The 22,265-nt window shown below is 49.0% G+C and overlaps 1 protein-coding gene and 1 pseudogene across 1 annotated transcript in view; one reads left to right on the top strand and one right to left on the bottom strand.

Moving 5' to 3' along the window:
* Positions 1 to 22,265, bottom strand: part of LOC119432532 (sericin 1-like) — an 860,508-nt gene that overhangs the window by 82,613 nt on the left and 755,630 nt on the right. The window lies entirely within an intron of this gene.
* Positions 15,540 to 15,798, top strand: LOC119434175 (U1 spliceosomal RNA; annotated as a pseudogene).

The following is a 22,265-nucleotide window of genomic DNA, read 5'->3' as shown; positions in this document are numbered from 1 at the left end:
CGTCGCCGTGAGGTTCCGTATGACGTCATTTGGAGATGAAATCGTCGCCGCGCGCCGAACGCTGTATGTGCGAGTGAAAGGGCGCGAGGGGCGCGTCTTTCACGGGGAGTGAACGCACGGCGGAGAACAAACGCGCGTTCTGCGCCGTGCTCGCTTAAGGGCTGCAGAAGTAGGCGTCTCTTTTCTCCTTTACAATCACCATATATGTAGAGCAAACGCGCCTTCTTCGGACGCGCGAGAGGCCGTGGGGGAGGGGGAGGGAAGGGAGGCGACGTTTAGCTGCGGCACCAAGTGCCTATTATTGCGATAGCAATTATATGGACACTCAAAAGCAGATTTCTGCCGTCGGCGTCGCCGTCGCCGTCGCCGTCGCCGTGAGGTTCCGTATGACGTCATTTGGAGATGAAATCGTCGCTGCGCGCCGAACGCTGTATGTGCGAGTGAAAGGGCGCGAGGGGCGCGTCTTTCACGGGGAGTGAACGCACGGCGGAGAACAAACGCGCGTTCTGCGCCGTGCTCGCTTAAGGGCTGCAGAAGTAGGCGTCTCTTTTCCCCTTTACAATCACCATATATGTAGAGCAAACGCGCCTTCTTCGGACGCGCGAGAGGCCGTGGGGGAGGGGGAGGGAAGGGAGGCGACGTTTAGCTGCGGCACCAAGTGCCTATTTATATCAGAGGCTCCAGCAACAGTCACCAACGCCTTAGGTACACTGACACACACACTAGTATATCCTTCCTGTGAACGCGTTTCACCGGGCTAACAAATTTCAAGTTACCGCGCAGAACATGATGCGCTCGAATGTATCAGAACCTTCTCCGTCGGCGTCGCCGCCACTGGGAGGCGGCCCCGAAAAGGTCGGAGCTGGAAGACCAGCTCCGGGCCGTCCGACAAGCCGAAGATTCCGCCGGAGTCCAAGGACTTCGAGCCGACACCTGAAGCCACTAAAAGCAAAGTGCCGGCTCTTTAAATAAAGTTTATTTCGTCTTCAGATTGGATGCGTGATCCGAATAGTGTTGTACATTCAGGAAGGCGAACGAGCACCTGCGATTTCACCAAAATCCTCGACTAGTCATTTATAAGTAGCCGTCGCGTTTGAGCCGCAAGTCTGTTATTCGAGGATCGCGGCATGTGCTCGGCCCAATCATTCTGCCCGAATATAACTTGTTTTGTGGGCACAGTTTGGTCGAATAAACATATGGTTTCGTGATTCACGGTTCTTGCTACTGTGTTTTTCACTGTCCCTACAACGTGTCAATATCGACGATTAACCTTAGTGGAACTTTAGTCAATAATAAAAGAAACACCTGTTATGCAGGTAGAAGATATCGGCGTAGACTCTCACTGTTTTACTTGCAGATGTACCATTGGCGTCAAATGAAACGCGAACAGCGGGGCACGTGTCCGGAACATAACTATGAATAGCAATGAAAGCCAGTCAGATGGTTCACTAGGCTTTGTTCAGTATGTTACACTAAACTTGCGGATGTGGAAACCATGTTCAGTGAGGTAAAAATACACGATACAAGCTTTTGCTTCGGTATGTCAAGAGTTTATGTTATTTAGAGGTGTTGATATAAAAAAAATTCCGGCTACCTTTCACGCCGAATTATGACAGTTAAAGGATATTTTTTCTGTAGAACAGGTGCAAAAAACGTGCCCGTGGCGGTCGCATTTCGATAGAGGCAAAATGCAAATACGCCCGTGTGCTTGCGTTGTAGTGCACGTTAAAGAACCCCAGGTTCTCAAGATTAATCCGGAGCCCTCCCCTACGGCGTGCCTCATAATCAGAACTGGCTTTGGCACGTAAGACCCCAGAAAGAAGAATGCACAACACGTGCTTACCATATCCGCAATTTTCTTATGGTCTTTAATTCTATAGCGATATGAAAATGTCTGAACAAATTTCAAGTGTGGCGGAGTGTACGAGGTGTGTTCAAAAAAGTATCCACCCGGCCGCAGTGGCTTAGCGACTACAGTGTTGCCCTGCTGAGCACGAGGTCCCGGGATGAAATCCCGGCCACGGCGGCCACATTTCGATGGGGGCGGAATGCAAAAACGGCCGTTTCCCGTGCATCGGCGGCACGTTAATGATCCCCTAGTGGTCACAATTAATCCGGAGTTCCCCTCTACGACGTGCCTCGCAATGAAGTTGTGGTTTTGGTGCGTAATACCCCAGCGCAGTGTCTTGGCAGCGCATTTGAAGACCGAAGCGGAAGGTGCCATATGTGCAGCACTTGTAATAGACGAGCACCAAAGTGGCAGTTAGACATGCCTGGAGTATGTTCAGGGAGCACCGCACAAATTCGTCTAGGAGCGTTTCTTCCGATTCTTTAAGATGCGAAGCATCTTATGGTCGGGGCTATGTCACTCCCTCCGCCGTGAGGCGTCCACACCCCTACTGCGCATGCGCATCCTCCTCCCCCTCCTCTCCTTGTCTCATAACCTCTCCCGCGCTCCTCTCCTCTGCGGATTGCGCAACGAATGGCAACACCTGCGGCTCCGCGCGCGATAACGCGTAGCACCTTAGGCTAGAGGTAGGGTGCCTCGATGCCAGCGCCGCCGTTCAGGGTGGTGCCATCCTTTGACCGCACCCGCGCCGCCGCTTTCTCGCTGCGACGCCATCTTGAGTCACAGCGAGCGGTTGCGAGTGCTTGGTGCCGGTGCTTAGCTCGAGACACAGAGCGCGCGGATGCTTCGCTGACGCTTCTACTTGCTGGACAGTGTTCAGCCGCATGAATGACAAGCTTGTCAAGTGCATCGAGTCTACATGACGGGCTGTTGTGTTCCCAAGTGCACCGGATCGACGCGTAAAGGGCTTCGTTGTTTACGCTTCACCCGGGACCCAGAGCGAAGGAAGAGATGGGAAGCCCAAGTAAAGCGGTATCACTGGAAGGCAACGGATAGCTCCTACATTTGCGAGGTAAGTGTCAAGAAAGTTTAGACTATCGCATCGTGTTTTTCATTTAAATAAAGTATTCTCTGATCCTCGCTCACGTACCTACGTTCGCTCACAAACTAAGCACTGAACCGATGCTGAGTAGCCTATGGTTTGCAAGCGCGCGTCGCATAGGCTTTTGCCGTTTTGATCGGCGCAGTCTATGCGAGTAGTACCCTTATTTTAGGAACTGACGAAAATGCTTCGCCGCGAAATAGCCTTACATTAGCTACAAATCGTCATGTAAACCACCTATTATACTTTTTCACGGGAAGCACACATCGTGTGTCTCTTGTTTCTTTTTTTTTTTCCCTCAGTTTCTTTTTGCGCTACTCGTTATTTGGGACTAAAGAACGCAGTGCTTCTTCTGGGGAGAGCGGCTGTTGTGTACGTGGCAAGCGAAGCATTGTGATTTTCTCTATTCTCAGCAGATATCTTGCGGATCTCAGGTTGTTACGTTATATAGCTGATTTTTTAGACGAATATATTTGTAGCGTGGTGCTCGTAAGCCGATGGTCATTCGTGCTCATTCCCGGTACTGTGACGGTCTTTAAATGCCTGTGCACAGTATGCCCAGGTGTAGTAGAGTTAAGGGGCATCATGGGACCAAAATGTTTCGGTGCTTTCTGGCATGGTGTCTGTTGTAGCCTGTGCATTTCTTCGAAACGTGTGAAGCGAGGTAATACCGCATTACTTCTGCGAAAATTTATTTTTAAGCACTGTAATGGGTTCTCTGTTTTTACAAGGCAATTTTTCATATCAATAATCACTTTTGTTGTTTTACTTGTACTTAGAAACACTTTGAAGAGGACCAGTACGAGGGAAATCGACAGGATGGGCGCCGTCTGTTAAAGTCAACAGCGCTACATCATCATGGACTATATTTTCGAAGTGAAAAACATTGCTAATCTGTATTTGACTGTCTTAGTTTCATTTACGGTTTTTGTACGCGATATGTATGCAGTGTTGTTTATTTTTTCAATGTAGTTATCAGTGTTCTAATGGTTATTTAGAAAATGTTCTGTACTCGCCATCGATGTGTTTGCCTGATGCGACGTATTCGATGGTAGCTGATGTATTCTGGCTGGATATCTTGATTAATATTACCCGTGGTTGCATTTTCTTGTTTGCATTCTTGTTTTAGATTTATATTGTCTGTAATAAGGTTGATGTACTCACGTGAACCTCATGTAATGAATAAATAAAAAAAAACTCTCACTATCCCGAATTGTGTGTCGAGCCTACCTTGCGAATTTTTTTTTTATCTCGTCTTTCAACATAGCCTTCAGGCGCCACACAGTACATATATTTTTCATGTACATATCTCTTTCATGATTGATTGTACTAGACATTATAAGTAAATGTAATTTGCGCATCGTTTGGTTTCTTGTGTGTACTACGCAAGATTGACACAGACAAGTTACGTTACATGTTTCTCTACAGCACTAACTAAACGTTATTTTCACATCGCAGTTATTTTTACACCAGCTTAATCCTGTCAGCACACAGTTTTGTGGGCAAAAAAAAAGCAAGATTGCACGTAGATATCGTCAAATAATTGCAACGAACGCGAAGAGCACGCGCAACGCAAGGGAAACTAACCGCCGTGGCCGAGTGGCTGGCTACGGTAAAGGAGGCGTGACGTGTAAACCAAAATACAACAGCGAAAAAGACAAACTTCCACACACAGGGGGTCGCAAACCTTATATACCAAGCATCGAAGCGCAAAAAAAAAGTGCGTATTTCAAACATACACACGGCATATTAAATGTAAATTGAATTAGGCAATTTGGGGCATGTTCCCGGCGCCATACATTTACGTCTTGGACCTTCGACGAGTTAACGGCTATTGGTTATAAAGATGTGCAGATGCGATACCGATAAAAAAATTCTCATCAAGGCAAAGCACTTGGAAGTGCGCCGCGAGTAACACTATTTATGAACGCAAGCGTAGCTGAGTCTCAGCTCGTGTGACTCAATATGGCGGCGCCAGCGGGGTTGTCTCCACCCTGGACGGCGGCGCTGGGCATCGAGGCACCCTAGCTAGAGGCGCGACGGTAGGCGCCCCAGAGGCACTGGCAACAGTCACCAACGCCGCGCGCGTTCGGTGCGACCGCGGGCAAAACGCCGACGGTGTCGACAACAGTTTGCGCGTTGCTGGTGCTGCTGCATGTCCAAGTTTATACAGCTGATAAAACTACCTTGAGTCGACCCCATGGCTGCTTCGCATACTACTCAGGGTTCCCCTACGGGAAGATCGTGTAAATTTTTTATCTCCAGATAATCTGCTATTGGCGATGTTCAAATTCGTATAATATACGTAGTTCGATGTGAGTTTTCAATTGCGGACTTTATTTCGCCTCAAGATTATCCGACACTATATTTTAATTTTTAAAAATCAAATCTAACGTTAATGTAACGACACGTTCCAATGTTCGAAGTGTAACTGGAACGCGTTCCTGTCGCATTAAAGGAACTTGTAACGGGAACTCGTTTCAATACTGGGAAGGAACGAGGAACGAGCTTTCGTTCCTGTTTTTGAGGAACGTCTACAAGACTGGTGCTAACACTTTCTCCGTTTGTGGCTGGCAATCCTTTGACGCTGACTTTGAGCTCTAGGCGCGGACTGTAAGGTTATAAACATCGCCAAGGAGACCACGTGCTCGAGGTTCGTGACAAACTGCACTACGAGAAGCTAACCAGTCTTGTAAAATTCGGAGATATTCCGGTCGCCGGCATACCACATTGGTCCATGAATAGCGCGCGCGGAGTATTATCTCAGGCCGATCTCATCGACCTGACCGAAACTGAGCTCCTTAAGGGCTGAAAGGAGTAATAGGTGGCCAATGTACAGCGTATCAACAGCCGGCAGGACAGGTAACAAAAAAGTGCCCCCTAAGCTTTTCATATTGACCTTTGCATCTAGCGTTCTGCCACAAACCATAGAAGCAGGATACACTAAGATAACTGTAAGGCTCTGCATTTCGAACATGCGATGATTTTCCCAATGTCAAAGGTATGACCATGGTTCACAGAACTGCCGCGGCCAACTTACCTGTGCACAACGTGATGTCCAAGACTTTCCTCCGATCAGACTGCTGACAAACCGCATTGCAAGACGTGAACTGCGATGGCGACCAAGCCACATATTCTCGATCATGCGCAAACTGAAAAAAAAACGAAAAGTAAGTCATCAATTTAAAAGTCAAAGAGAATATCTCGTTTAAGGAAGACCGTGAAAGGTGCTCAGTTCTTCACTACGCAGCTGTTGCTGACGCGATGCCTGAGGGGGCAGCGACGCACAGGCCATCGTCCCTTGCTCGGCCTGCGCCTAGCAAGCCATCGGAGGCTGCTAAGACCGTGGCACCCGCCACCTGTCGTGGCAGTAGTTACACCGCCTTAGTCCACTCAGCGACAGTGCTGGGCGACTCCAGGGCCGTCGGGCTACAGCGCTTACCATCACCAGGCTGAGGCCTGAAACACGCACGCACAGCCTGCAAGCGCAGGCATCCAGCACCGCCCAGAAGGCAACTTTGGCGCCTTTCGTGCCGAAAGACCAGCATGATTCACTTCACCACGGCAAAAAAAAAAAAAAAAAAAACATCAACGTTCAAGGCAAAAGGAAGTAATCACATACTTCAATTCCTCATTGGTACATGGAACATTTTCCTTTCATTAGTTGTACTATGGTGTGACGATCAATGTATCGCAATGCGAGATGACTAATTGGCGATTTTGATGACCTTACGAAACTGTTATTTGAATGTCAGCCTAAGGTAGTTTGAGACCAGGAGCCGGATTTCAAGTCCAACCAATCAAACATCCTCTGGTGAATGTGACATCTTCCGAAAACACCGTGACGATGGTATTGCCTGATTTGGTGGTGTGGCAATTATTGTATAAACAAGCCTGTAACTTGTTATCTACAACTTCAAACGCCCCTCTAGACAGTGTCTATACGAGTAATTCTAATTCATAGGGTGGTTATAATCTCTTCTATATACATTCAACCTAATTACAATATTAACCTAAGCAATATTCAATCTAAGCAATATTAACGAAAAAAAGGATTTTGTGACTGGTGAGTTTAATGCGCCACTATTTGTGGGGAGGCTTCCAGGGGCGATGCGACAGGTCGACTCATAGAACACGTTCTTGTAACCTCCGGTGCGTGCTTATGAAATAATGAGGCCACCAATTGCAATGTATCACCCAATTTATATTCTTCTATTGATTTAGCGCTTGGCTCGGCCGCGCTTCTTCCTGCTTGGAATGGAATGTTATTAAAATTTCTTTGTAAATGACCATTTCCCAGCAGCGTTTGCTTTAATAAAGCAACACGCTTCTCCGCATGTTCATATGTTCAAGCTCGCTTCGGCCGATTGGTCGCAGTTTAAATAATCAGCATATTTAACAGGTTAATAAATAAGCAAATTTAGTATAGACGACGCATTAGCATACTTTGGTGTATTTATTATTGACGCAGCAAAATATTCCATTCTGCACGCCAATGACAATACATACAAAATACCGGTCGCCTGCTGGAATGCGGACTGTAAAAAGGCGCGAAAAAAATAAGACGAAGCATGGGGCATAATTATTGGATACCCAAACACGTATAATTTTACAGAATTTAAGAAGGTAAGTCACAGGGTAGGCCAGCATAAGGACAAGCTGAAGAGGAAGCTTAGGAAAGTCTATCTCTGGCATAAAGTCATGCACGGACGAGCTGCAATTGTGGAATGGACTAAGATGATTAAAGCGGAGACAAACCCATCCGTAACTCCTGATTAATGACCAATGAGAAAGCTCAGAAGACCAAGCAGATGCTCTTGGTGAACACTTCGAGCATGTGTCTAGCTCCATGCCCAAAAGTAGGCCAGCTGTGTATTTTCCACAACTTCTATTACAGCTTCGTTAATCTTCGAGGAACACTTATGTTGCCCCTAGCCCGTTCATCTCGCCGCATGTACACGTCGCTTAGGATGTATCTGCACTAATCATCTAATGATTTTAATCAATCGTTTTCGCTCTCCGCGATTGAATTATGGAACTCTTTTCCTGATCTCGTCGTCAATGAACGTGATGCCACAAAAATCACAGATTTGTTAATGAAACATGTAATGCACTCACCACCCAATATATTTCTTCTTACTCATTATATTGTTTGGGCACCCTTCAGACATTAATTGAACCGATACGAGAGGGTGCCACAGTGGTCAGCTAAATTGCTGCATCTGAAAAGGCCTGTTTTTGCAACTTAGCATGCGTACCACCTACGCTCTCACGAGTCCTTAGACGCCCATCAATTTCGCCTCCCCCCCCCCCCCCCCCCCCCCATCTGTGAACTTCACTTTGCGAAGAACATGAAAAAAAGTAATGCTATCGTCATATAAACGTTTTTTGTATTTGTGTCTTCTTTTTTTTGTTTTCTTTTTTTTTTTTTTTTTTGATGTGAGGGCTAGCTTGGTCAGATAATTTTGCGTAAAGATAGCAACGGTTATCGGGGCGCCTCTGCTAGCGTTCAAATATTTGCAGTTAAGCTTCAGGTTAGTGGCGTACTCTATATTGTCTCGTTTTTTTTTTTTTCCAGATATGCGCTGTCATTTTATTCGGAATCACGAAGTGCTAAAGTGTTTATTTGTTGTCGTTCTTTCTTGGCATTGAGTGCGCATGCGCGAGGATTCAACATCGCGCCGTTGCGAATACACACCAGTTCGGTAGCATCGATACATCAGGCATGACTGAAGAATCAAGCAATGGATTCACGCCTCCTGTGTTCAACTTCACGGACGAAGCAACCCCAAGTACCAGCCGTGACGGTACCCAGGGCGCTTCATCTACTTTGGGCGCCTACACAACGTGAGCTTTACCGCTTGTCAAATTTTCGTTGTATACTATCCTCTACAGTCGCGACCCCAGAATATAGTCTTTAAGAGCTATATCCTTGTTCCCACCTAAAATGGGTCAATTTAACAGCCAACTTGAGCTTTTAAATCGGCGGCTTTCTAAGCTCTAGACGCGTCGATGCATGAGCAGTGCTATAATATCGCCATGCTCAACGCAAAGTCACTGCTAAGGACAAGACTTGTGTCACAACATAAAGCAAATGTATTTATTGAAGAAAATATTTTTCGTTTATGTCTGGTTATTGCACTGCACGCCTTTGCGGTGCTATAGCTTGAACTCCCGGGTTCAATTCCTGACGCGACCGCCACATTTAGAGGAAAGCACACTGCAAAAATGCTGGTGTTTGCTGGCATTTAGGCGCTCGTTACAGAAGCCCCGGTGGTCAAAATTAATGTGGAGTCCCCTACTGTGGCAAGCGTTTTATCATGTCGTGAATCTGGCGCGAAAAACTCAAGAATTCATTCGTTTAAACCGCACTGCACACTTCATTTTCTAAAACGATGTCTTTCCTAGAAGACTCGTCAAATTGCGCAAAAATATTGTCATTTGCCAATTAAGAAAAGTGTGACCAAATAGTGCTTACCGCACAAAACTTTATTATTAGATATGGAAAACTGTTTTGCACAAAGCAACTTATTTTATCAGGAAATGATTTACTATAGTGGATTTGTGCCCTGCTCGAGATGCTGCCCCGAGTGTGCCGTTCGTCTTATGCCCGCCGGCATTGTGCGTCTTTAGTGAAAACAAAACATTCCAAGCAGCGCGTTAACAAAGCAGTACTTATCTTTTTAAGAACTTTATTTCATTAAAGTATAATGTTTACATTTTTTGTTGCCGATGTGCCTGTATTAATTGTAGGCAGAAGGTTTTGCTGCTTTGCCAAATGACGTGTTTGGGTCATAAGTGCACGCGGCTATTGTGTTAAACTGCTGAGCGAAGACATGGACTTAAAGCGAAGCTGTATATTGTAACGTTGTAGTGACGGTGAAGAAAACAGTCGCAAAACTGTGAATGACGAAACGGACATTTTATTGGGCGAACCTGTGCCCACAAAAGCAAGTTGGACTCGAAGCACAACGATAGCAGCGAACACAGTTGGTGATCATCGAAATCTGATCAGCGGCGCAACGCATCGGCTTTTATACATGAGGCATGCAAGGTTCCAGGTTAATCCCTGGTGCCCGCGTCTTCCAGAAAGTACAAGACAATTCGTATCGCTCATGCAATCATTACATAAGCGTCGGTGACAACAGACAACGGATAGAAGCATCGATAACGTTCGAGAAACTTCCGATACATGGAGGCGCGTCCTTTGTCTAACGATTTGTTAGCCGGTGAAATGCGGTCACCGGTGAATGATAAACAAGTACACGTGTCAATACCCACCCCTTAAAAAGCATCGTCCAGATCCTGTAAACACGAAAAGCGAAAACGAAACCACGCCTAATAAAGATAGAAAAAAAAACAACAACAAAGCAACAAAGTATCCAAGTTCGTCAGCGGGCGTAGAAAGCATTAAGACGCACCACGTGGATAACCTCAGATCATGCGCGGCGCCACTGTGATTGCGAAGTGCCGTCTGGCACGACCTCATAGCGAAGTGCCCCAATACGTCGGATGATCTTATAAGGTCCGAAGGAGCGTCGCCACAGTTTCTTGCTAAGTACTCGTCGGCGTATCGGAGTCCAGACCCAAACACGGTCGCGGGGCCGGTACTCGACGAAGCGTCGTCGAAAATTGTAGTGCCGGCTGTCGGTCCTCTGCTGGCTCTTGATGCGCAGGCGGGCGAGCTGTCGACCTTCTTCGGCACGCTGCAAATAGGTGGCAACGTCGAGATTTGCTTCGCCGGTGACGTCCGGTAGCATGGCGTCAAGCGTCGCGGCCGGGTTCCTTCCGTAGACCAGGTTGAACAGCGTCATGTGCGTCGTTTCTTGCACGGCCGTGTTGTATGCGAAGGTCACGTACGAAAGGATGGCATCCCACGTCTTGTGTTCGACGTCGACGTATATTGCCAGCATGTCGGCGATAGTCTTATTTAGGCGCTCGGTGAGGCCATTCGTCTGCGGGTGGTAGGCGGTGATCCAGCGATGGCTTGTCTGGCTGTATCGCAGGATGGCTCGAGTTAGTTTTGCCGTAAAGGCCGTACCTCTGTCAGTGATCAGGACTTCTGGGGCACCGTGACGCAGGAGGACGTTCTCAACGAATAAACTGGCTACCTCGGCGGCACTGCCTTTGGGCAAGGCCTTTGTTTCGCCGTAGCGGGTGAGGTAGTCCGTAGATACGACGATCCATTTATTCCCGGACGTCGACATCGGGAAAGACCCCAGTAAGACCATCCCGATCTGCTCGATCGAACGGTCGGCGAGGTAGTTCGATCGGATGTAGAAGTCCGGCTGGCCTTTTCGGGGTTTTTTTTTTTTTTTTTGCGTCGCTGACAGTCTCGGCATGACTTTACGTAATGGGCGACGTCGGCAGTGAGGTGAGGCCAGTAGTATTTTTCTTGTATCCGCGCGAGCGCGCGGGAGAAACCGAGGTGTCCAGCCGTTGGTTCGTCATGGAGGGCTTGCTCAGAACCTCTGGGTGCAATGCTGAAGGTACCACGAGGAGATAGTTGGCTCGGAGTGGCGAGAAGTTCTTCTTTAGGAGAATGTCGTTTTCCAAGAAAACGACGCCAATCCTCGCCTCAACACCTTCGGCACAACGACGGTCTTGCCTTCCAGGTAGTCTACAAGACTCCTTAGTTCCGGGTCGGCTCGTTGTTGTTCGGCGAATTCGTCGGCACTGATGGGTCCCAAGAAAGTGTCGTCATCCTGGTCATCCTGTGGCGGGGGTTCGACGGGGGCGCGAGACAAGCAGTCGGCGTCAGAGTGCTTTCGCCCGGACTTGTAAACGACAGTGATGTCGAATGCTTGAAGTCGCAGACTCCATCTTGGGAGCCGATCTGATGGATCCTTTAAGTTAGCTAGCGAACACAAGTTTTGGTGGTCGCTCACAACATTGAAGGGCCTGCCATAGAGGTAGGGGCAAAACTTTGATGTACAACCCAGATTATGGCGAGGCACTCCTTTTCTGTGGTGGAATAACTTGCTTCCACCTTCGACAGCGACCGGCTAACGTAACTTACAACCCTTTCCAGTCCGTCAGTCCTCTACACAAGCTCGGCGCCGAGTCCTACGCTGCTCGCGTCGGTGTGGACTTCGGTAGCAGCGTTTTCGTCGAATTGCGCAAGTATCGGCGGCGATTGCAATCGTCGCTTCAGTTGTTCAAATGCTTCAACTTGCCACGTCTTCCACTTGAGCTCTTCGTCGGTCTTCATGACGTACTACGTCAGTGGCTCGGTGATCCGCGAAAAGTCCTTGACCAAGCGCCTGTAATTGGCGCACTGTCCAAGAAATCTACGCACTCCCTTCTTGTCGGCGGGCGGAGGAAAGTCAGTGATGGTCGCAGTTTTCTGTGGGTCAGGGCACACTCCGGACTTGTTGATGACGTGGCCCAAAAACAAGAGCTCCTCGTATGCGAAGCGGCACTCTTCTGGCTTCAATGTGAGTCCGGAGGTCTTGATTGCTTGAAGAACTGTTTCAAAGCGCCGGACGTGTTCTTCGAAGCTTGAGGCAAACACAACGACGTCGCGTCCAAGTAGACGAGGCAAGCCTGTCACTTGAAGCCTGCCAGTAATGTAGCCATGATGCGTTGGAAAGTTGCAGGTGCCGAGTAAAAATCCGCTTCTACTTAGATTTAGATATACGTCAAAGAAGCCCACGTGGCCAAAATAAGTCCTGCGCATGTCACAATTTTACCCTGATTTTCGCACGTGAAACCAGTGTACGGAAGGAAATAAGAGCCGTAATGAGCTTGGCGGAGGCGCCATTAGGTGCCATTATTCTACGTCTTCTACGCGCCAGGATAACTGGCATGTGCAACTGGGCGGAATTCGCTTCCACTCTTGCCCACAAGGGTCAGTGCTTTCCCCCGTGCTATTTAACATAGCTATGAGCAGACTACCTGCACTACTAGATGCCATACCGGGAATTAGGTATGCGCTTTATGCTGATGATATCACCATCTGGGCCACCAGTGGCTCAGATAGTGAAATACAGGACGCACTACAAGCAGCAGCCGATGTCACCCAGAAATATGCACGGGCAGACTTACGTGCGCAGCTCAAAAGTCAGAACTGCTTATAGTAAAAAATTCCAAAGGAAACATCACCTACCGCCTGACATCACGGTGACTATCGAGGGTGAACCTGTAAATAAGGTGAAAAAATTACGCTTACTAGGACTCCATGTTCAAGCCAATGCGAAAGCGACATATACCCTGACGCTACTGAAGAAAAAGATTAATCAAGTAGTGCACATGATCCGGCGGGTCACGAACCGCCGCCACGGCCTAAAGGAATCCGACGTCATGTGCATCATACACGCTTTAATCGTAAGCCGCATTACCTATCACGCACCTTACCACCGACTCACCTAAAACCAAACAAACCAGCTAGACACACTCATACGAACAGCGGTGAAAACGGCGACAGGCATTCCTATCTACACCTCAACAGCCAGACTATTACAGCTTGGTTTGCATAACACCATGGCCGAATTAATCGAAGCCCAGAAAGTCGGTTAGATCGAACGACTGAAACGTACATCGACAGGAAGGCACGTACTCAGACAATTACGTTACCCAACATCAGAGTTTGCCCCACGAGAGCCCCTGTCAATCGCCCCAAACATCAAAGAAAACATTACAGTGGCCCCCATACCTCGGAATATGCACCCCGAACACCATAAAGGCAGGCGCTCTGCACGCGCAATGGCACTGCACCGAGCATACGGCAACGACCTCGACACCTTCTATACAGACGCCGCGTGCTACCCCGACATTACAGCCAAAGTGGTCGACTGGAGGGGCGAAGCACTATTATCAGCCACAATACGCACTGACAACTGCACGGAAGCCGAAGAATGTGCCATAGCCCTCGCCATCAGCGCTCAACCCCCAGATAAGATCATACATGTTCTTACAGATTCCCAGCAAGCATGTCGAAACTACGCACAAGGACGGATTTCACCGATCGCTCATAAAATTCTACACAAGAAGCAAAACATTCCACTAGTTCACCTAGTCTGGACACCTGGGCATGCGTCTCTCCCTGGCAATGAGCGCGTTCATGCGGCAGCCCGAGGCCTAACCCTCCAGGCACCGGTGGAAGACCAGTCCAACCCAGACAAGGTGGAAACGATACCGCTTACATACACGCATATACTACAACACCACAGACTATCCCATAGAACATTCCCTCCACCACACGTAAAGCTAAACCGTGCAGATGCAGCCGCTTGGCGCCAGCTCCAAACTAATACGTTCCCCAACCTTGCTCGCCGCCACACTTTTTACCCTAGCCAGTACCCCGACAAATGTCCTTTCTGTGGTGGTCACCCAAACCTCTACCATTCTACGTGGGAATGCTCCAAACCACCCGGCTTACCTAGAATACCCAACCCCTCCCCATCCCAGTGGGAAGCCGCTCTTTCCAGCACAGCCTTCGACGACCAGCGATGCCTGATCGACCGGGCCAGCCGGATAGCAGCAGCAAATGGGGCCCTGGACTGAGGGCTCCACCCTCTGAGACTTCGTTTTAAAACATAAAATAAAGTTTTCTACTACTACTACTACTACTCTTGCCCATACAACACACAGAAAATCGTACGTTTCAATAAAGCACAAGCCCAAAACAAGCATCCGAACCATCAATAAAGCATTGCAAATGTAGTGGTGGTTTTAGAACACCTTCGCTGGACATGCAGGTTGATAAGGGCAGGTAAGAGTTGATAAGGGTCGGATCATGTTCGATAAGGTTGATAACGATCGATGAGGGTTGCTAAGGGTTCATGCTGGTCGGATCAATTTTCATAGCACTGATAAGGACACCGGGCTGATGAGGGTTGCTAAGGGTTCATACTTACTGGGCCGATCATTTTTCATAACATTGATAATGATACCGGGCTGTGTGGAGAAAAGCAAGTGGTACAATGCTTACGCATACTCAGGAAACTCCTAGAGCAGTTTCTGCGTGATTTTTCTTTGTTCCATCCTAGTCATTCTTAATATAAAAGAACAGTAAACGATTTTTCCTCTAACTAGATGAGCCGGCAGCACAGGATAGAAGTCTCAACTTGCGTTCGTCGCTGCGATAAATCGTTAGGTAAAACACTACGCGCCGTTAATTAAACTAAATAAATGCTGGGGCTTTACGTGCCAAAATCACGATCTGAATATGAGGCACGCCGTAGTGAGAATCCGGAATAATTTTGACCAACTGGCATTCCAATTCTAAGTTCGCGAGCGTTTTTCCATTTCGCCCCATCAAAACGCAGCCGCCACGGCCGGGATCAAACACGTGACCTCGAGCTCAGGTGTGCATTGCCATAGTCTGGTAGCGTGGCATCTAAAAAACAGCACGCTTACTTCCTGCCACATTGTCGCGCATAATATCTCACCTGCAGCTCAGACTGCGAAACAATTCTCTAATTTAATTTACAGGTTTGTGGGCACGATGCTGTTCTGTCAGAGAAGTCACCTAAAAGAGCTTTCGCAATTTTGCCGCATTCACAGATTAGCTAGCAATTGACTTGCCTACCTGTACCACATGCCATTCTTCCAGGCGTGGCCTCGTTTCCCGAACACTGTCGCTGCATACTTACCTGGTGCTGGGTCGGCGGTGATCACTGACTGTATGTACCTGTGTTGTTAGCATTTGAAAGTTTTCCTGTACTGAAGTCAAGTGCACATGTGTATGTTTGTTGAAATAAACTTCTCTTTACCTGAGGCCGCGGCCCCGTGCTGAGGCCTTTCCATTGCACTGCGGTTGGCTGAAGCACGCCACTTCCCCAAGTCGGGGTAGCTGGAGCATGCAATTTTTGGTAGTGGGGCTCGGCGTCCGCGCCAGCCCCCATTACTTAATTCTAAAGACAGATATGGTGTGTCAGCACGTGTGTGTTCCCGGACATAAAGCGGGCGACAACTTCCTGGGTCAGCAAGCACAGCCAAAGGCTACTGAGCCGAAGCACACTTTTGTTCATGCGCTCCTGCATGTAGTCCGCGAATGTGAATATCTGTAGACTACGCAGCATAAGACAAGGCGTATACCATCTATTCTTTCTTTTCTTATTATTGGCTTTGCCGTGTTCACATCTGGTTCTCCTCGTCATTTAAACAAAGATGACGTCGCTCGGCGTGCTCGTCTGAACATAGCTATGAAGAGCATATCACGACAGCTGTGTTGTTGAGCAGTGTTTAGTTGGCTGCACACGATAACAGGGAAAGGTGCTGTGCCGTGTGCAACTCATACCACTACCCCAAAAGCGTCGCTGGTCGCGATGGCCAGCCACCTCGGCGCCGGCAACCTTGCCGTCTTCCGCGAGTCCGCCAGCTGTGCAAACCCAACTGCGATTACAAACTGTGCGTGAAAGAAACGGCCCCTTTCATAAATTCCATGGCATACAGGGTCGGTATTCTCGGTTGTTCCGGTTCTCGTGAGTGTGATCAGTGATTATTTTTGCAAGATATTGCATGTAGCACTGTGTCACACACCCTGTGAACGAGGCGCCAGCGCCGGGGAAAATTTCAAAGCCAACTTATCAGCTTCCGAAAATAACCCCACGAAAGCAAGGACAACTAAAAGGGGCCCTCTGGGGCGCCTGTGAACGCCGGTCGTGGTCCAAAGACCCAGTCAGAGCAGAGAGTTGTCAAAACACAACAAAGTATATTCTTCAAACAAGGCCGGTTACATACACACATGCACACTTCGGCTAGACACATCACAGTACAATTCAGATGTGTATTAACAAAACACTGGAAAATAATTAACGACAAGCACTAAGAGTCCAACACGTAAAGTACAGAATGAATAGGAACACAAAGTTTCCAATCGTATCCACTCTTGCTGGTCTTGAGACGGACGATCTCGGCGTAGCTCGAGGCAAATCTCGAAGAAGGAACTTCTTTCCGGAAAAGCACACGGCTCGATGAACTCGTCGGTTAGCTTGCCGGGGAATCTCCTTCTTCCACAGACGCTCGGTCTTCACGTCACATCTCTTCACCGTCGTGGTCTGATCCCCCTTCCGATTCCCGCACGGCTCTTTTATTGCCTTCGCCGGTGGTTCTGAAACGTTCGGTCGGAGTTGTGATCCCGTAGCATGAAAAAAGCCTGGGAATCTTCGTCATTTCTCGCGTCTTCGACCGCGGCCGTCGGACCGTCGTCGAGGAGGGTGGTGACTCATCCGTAGGCGCACGCTTACGCTGTAGTACTCCCTCTCTCTCTCTCTCGACTCGACGAGTGAGAGGGTGTTTCAGCGCTCTCTCTCTCCTCCTCTCTCTCGTTACCGTTGCCTTAGCGTATCTTGTCGTAGCTTCTAGACTCCGTTGGTCGCGTCGGCTGTCTGTGGCGTATGCGCTCTCTCTCTCTGTCCAAGCTGCCGAGGGGCAGTCTTGTTTCCTTGCTGGCTTGAGTGATGCGCTGCGCGCGCTTCGATTATGCGCTCTTTTGTGACATACTGGAAGCGTCCGAATGTACGAGCGAGATTGCTTCTGGTGCTTTGGGATGAGAGCGTTCATTGAGAATGCTATCACCTTAGGAAAATTTTGCTTGTAGCACCAGACGCCTCCCATCCCGTCTCTACTAAGTGACCGGCTCCCCACACTTCTCATACGTACACTTTCTTCTATTTTAACACTCCTAATGCTAGCGCATTAAAAAGGTTCGAAATCGATTCAACCGGTAGTTCAAGCACCGAGATGAGGATAAGATTGGAATGCATGCAGCATATAATTTATTGTGATGCCATCTAGATCTATTCACACCTTCTGGATGGATCCATCGCCTTCTAAGTTGTTTGTGTGCATGCACAGAGACGTCTGGTACCCTTTGAACCTTTTAATGCGATTAGGATTCTTCGTCTGTCCAGGCACTTTGAGTCTATCTATCCACCTAGCCTCTTACGCCGACCCCGTGACCCAAATTGTCTACTAGCTAGGCAATTGAGTGTGTGCTCGTGGTCGTGATGCCTCGTGATAAATCATCGTCGTCATTCCAGCTTCGTCATCCGATTCTCGCATGATGCCGCAGTCGTACTATTATCGTTGTAACATCATCATGAATTCAAAAACGTCATCTTATTGTCGTTATGTAACAGCCATCAAACCGCCTTCGTTGTTCATTTGACGTCCTTCTTCATTTGCCTTTCTATCGCAATCATGCTGTCGTCCTTCAGTCGTCATTCAGCTGCATTTTAATGCCATCGACGTCACTGCGTCGTTGTCATACAGTCATTGTCGTTCATTCGTTGTCGTAACTTCTTCATGATGACGTCATGATCGTTACATTATCGTTATTCCACACTTCCTCTTCCGATCTTCCGATACGTTTGTCGTCATGTCATCATTGTCATAAACTCGTCGTCATCCCATTGTTCTCGTGCCGTTGTCGTCTCGCTGGTCGTTTTTATGTTGTCATTATTTATGAGTCGTCACCCTATTGCATGTCGTCATGATTTCGTCGTCATACAGCTCTCGTCGCTCCATCGTCGATACTGCATTTTCGTCATGCTGTCAGTGTCATGGATGACACTGGCGCACAAGTCTCACGGCAAATTGGGCAGGTCCCGGAAGCAGTGTATGCCGCATATAGCTTAAGCAATGAAAAATCTCGGAATGACCACTCCAGATTCTAAATTAAGGTGTCTTCAGCAAGACGATGTCGCTACACTGTTTTGCAAGTTAATCGCAATGACGTCGGCAATCAACGTGAGATGGGTTCTGGCGGAATTCCTTCTTCCTGTCTTCAATGTCCGCTTCGATCTGCAATTTGTTCGGGTGCGGCATGCCGATGTGAAGGCCAGTGGCGACGAGCGAGCGCCGATCTCATTTCATGCCACTCCTTTCTCCCCCGCTCCTCCACGTGATGAAGGCGGAGTCACTGCACAATCTCGTCACTGTATTGGTGAGGTCCCCTGTGTTTCCGACGTCCCTGGAATACAGCCCCCCTCAGCTTCCGCCGGACTGCAGGAGTTCTATCGTCCGCACTCCCTTCCTTCCTGTCCATCCCTGTTGTACCCACAAGCGCTTGGTATTCGTGGACTTTCATCCTCTTCTCTGCTTCCACTGCTCTTCCGCCATGTGGACTAAAGCTAAGCTGAGAGTCTCCATCATCGAGTTGACTTGCTGAATGCCCCCCCCCCCCCCAATTTCCTCTCCAGTGCTTCCTGGTGGGCGCACCTCTAAAAAAGCACACAGCCCTCGTCCAAGGCGTTTCCCTAGCTCCTCTGCCATGTTCTTGCACATCATGTCGTCCAGCGCATCTCCCTGAAACCAGTTCATGGCTACACACTCAACCCATGGGCCCAATTTATTACACAGAGATCGCAGGCTTGCATTCCACTGTCTGCAGATGCAGAGAAGCTGGTCAATGCCCGTCCGGGGACTTGGCACCGCATACAACACAAACCAATGGTTCGGAGCGATCTCTTTCCACATCTGCAGCTGAGTGCACAGTTCCGCTAATGTGCTCTCTGGCACTGCATTCTTGTCCATCACGTCGCTTTGACCTGCATGCAACACCGCCATGCCTCTGATGTTCCCACACGTCCGGTGCTTCTTCTACTGCCGCAACCACATCCTTCATGGTGGCTTCCGTCTCCACTCTGAATGCACGTTCCTGTTCCAACTGCCCAGCTTCAGTAACTTTCGCTTCGTTCGGACAGCGTTGCCGTCTCCGAACACAAATACCGCCTCCTGTTTTCGTGTGCCGAGTCTCCCTGTGGCTGCTGTCCGCTATGATCTGGGGTCTGGCCATCTCTCTCCGCTTTCTTTCATTTGCTCCCCAAAGAGAATAAACTTTATGCAAAAGCGCACAACAGCGTAGGTAGCTCCTACGCTCTGTAGAGAGTTGTCCCCTCATTCCAGGAGTCCAGCGGCCTTAGCTGCCCTTCTCGCTCGGTTGAGCCGGTTGAGCTCGTCCATCGAGTCATAGCTGGACAGCGCTGCCTCCGATTGCCGCGTGGTGGGGTGTGTTATGAGTGTGAGATGTGAGATGTGGTGTGTTTACGCAAGCCCATCATCATCAGCAGCAGCCGCAGCCTATATTTTATGTCCACTGCAGGACGAAGGCCTCTCTCCCTGCGATCTCCAATTACCCCTGTCTTGCGCAAGCCCATACCATGTGGTAAAGCGTTGCGCATTGATCGCAGTGTGGGCATTTATAGGAACACAGTGCAGGGTGTATGGCGTGGTACAGACTGAAACGTTGATATGCGTTTGTTTGGAGTTTTCGCCATATTACGGCTTCCTCTCGCGTCAGAGCATTTTGAGGCGGCGGTAGTGTTCTTCGTGCAAGGCGATAGGGTTCTAGGATGTGCGTGTAGGTTAATGGTATGGGCTCGGGATGAAACTGCTCGGCGTGGCCGTCTCGCGGCTCCCGGTGTGCATGCGCTCGGGCGTATACGCGTGTACGCGTGTACTCGTTGCACCAGCCGTGCCGTGTCATTGGGCGTCTTTCCGTTGCCTGCCGCCGTCTGTGTGTTCTCCTCAGCGCGACTCTGCCCACCGCACTTTCCGTCGCTGCCCTGCACCTGTCCTCTCTCACAGCCCGTCGTGGATAGTGCCACCAGAGCTTCCCCTGGCGGCCTGTGCGCCTCCGTGTCTGTGTGGTGACTCCGTGTCTGTGTGGTGACTCCGCGTCACCATTTCGAACTGGTCCTCCAGCTGCTGTATGGCGCCCAGGGGGTGCCAGGACCCGCACCCGGTGCACATGACCCAATCATCAATCAACCTTGCGCTGCAACACCCTGAGCAGTTTTGTCTCTCTTCGTTCTTCCCATGACGCCACACCGCACCACGACGTAACGCCAACGCCTGCTCCCCCTTCACAAAAATCGCGCCGTTTGCGCCCATGATGATCGTAGCGCCATCTATTTGCAGCCGGCGTAACCATAAAAGCCACCAAAGGTCGGCGTGTAGGCTTGCTGCGCGTGTAGCTGCGACAGAGGCCGCGACACACCGCACTCATCACCGCACCTCCAGCCGTTTGCCAAAACGAACGTTACTAGACTAGCTTGTCTAGTAACGTTGGCCGAAACCTCCACCGATGTCTCCAGAGGAAACCGCCACCTAATCGACCCCGTGGGCGCCAGCCGAGGCACGTTCACGTCAACGAACTCATCATCATCATCATCAGCCTATATTTATGTCCACTGCAGGACGAAGGCCTCTCCCTGCGATCTCCAATTACCCCTGTCTTGCGCTAGCGTATTCCAACTTGCGCCTGCGAATTTCCTAACCTCATCATCCCACCTGACTTTCTGCCGTCCTCGACTGCGCTTCCCTTCTCTTGGTATCCATTCTGTAACCCTAATGGTCCACCGGTTGTCCATCCTACGCATTACATGGCCTGTCCAGCTCCATTTCTTCCGCTTAATGTCAACTAGAATATCGTCTACCCCCGTTTGTTCTCTGATCCACACCGCTCTCTTCCTGTCTCTTAACGTTACTCCTAAGATTTTTCGTTCCATTGCTCTTTGTGGTGGCGTGGTGGAGTAGAGGTAGAACACCCGACTTCAAATCAACGAACTCACGCGCATACAAATCCCCGAACGACGATCACTCACGACACAAACAACAGTCGTGTTGTAGAACGATGAGCCGTTGCGATGTCAATGTTCACAGATTGCGCAGACATACCACAGCGACCTGTGCACGCATGCAACACTATTACCGGCAACTTATTTAAACGTCAGCCGTGCTGCCTTCGTAACTATATATACGCACTGCGTGATTCTTGCATGTGCCAATTAATTACTCCAATGAAAATTTGATTGAGCGACTGATTGATCTCACGTCTGAATGCAACATGCATCCTACGACAGAGAAATCAATTTTCTTTACAAACATCTCTATGGTACGAGATACGCCATAGTGAAGGACTCCACATTAATTTCCAGATTCCCTAAGGTGCACCTAATCTGGATAACCAAATATTTGGGCACTGCGGCCCCTATGGAATAAGGTGTCCGCAAACTGGAATGGTACTCACGACCTGTGACTGATCATAAGAGCAGAGCAGCCACTGAATCACTGAGGCGGGCTCCTCTGTAACTTTAGTGTGAATACATTCGCGAACGTTTCGGGCATGACCTGGTTGCGAGCTGCTTACTAGTTAGCCTTCTCGGTCTGTTTTTCTAGCGTAACCAACGAGTTCAAGAACCTGTAAGACATTGTGTCAATGATGCTTAGATGCGTATTGACCTTGAAACTATCCCGAGAACTGTTTAAGAAGGCGTTAAAGCTTCACTTACAACTTCGTCGGCCGTACCATCCTACCACCGTGGTCGGAGGTTTCGGTATCCCTGCTGATGTGACCGCAAATAG

The sequence above is a fragment of the Dermacentor silvarum genome, chromosome 11, assembly GCF_013339745.2.
Source record: "Dermacentor silvarum isolate Dsil-2018 chromosome 11, BIME_Dsil_1.4, whole genome shotgun sequence".
NCBI classification, from domain to species: Eukaryota; Metazoa; Arthropoda; class Arachnida; order Ixodida; family Ixodidae; genus Dermacentor; species Dermacentor silvarum.
Note: the sequence above shows the minus strand (reverse complement) of the source record. Positions and strands in the feature narration are given on the sequence as shown.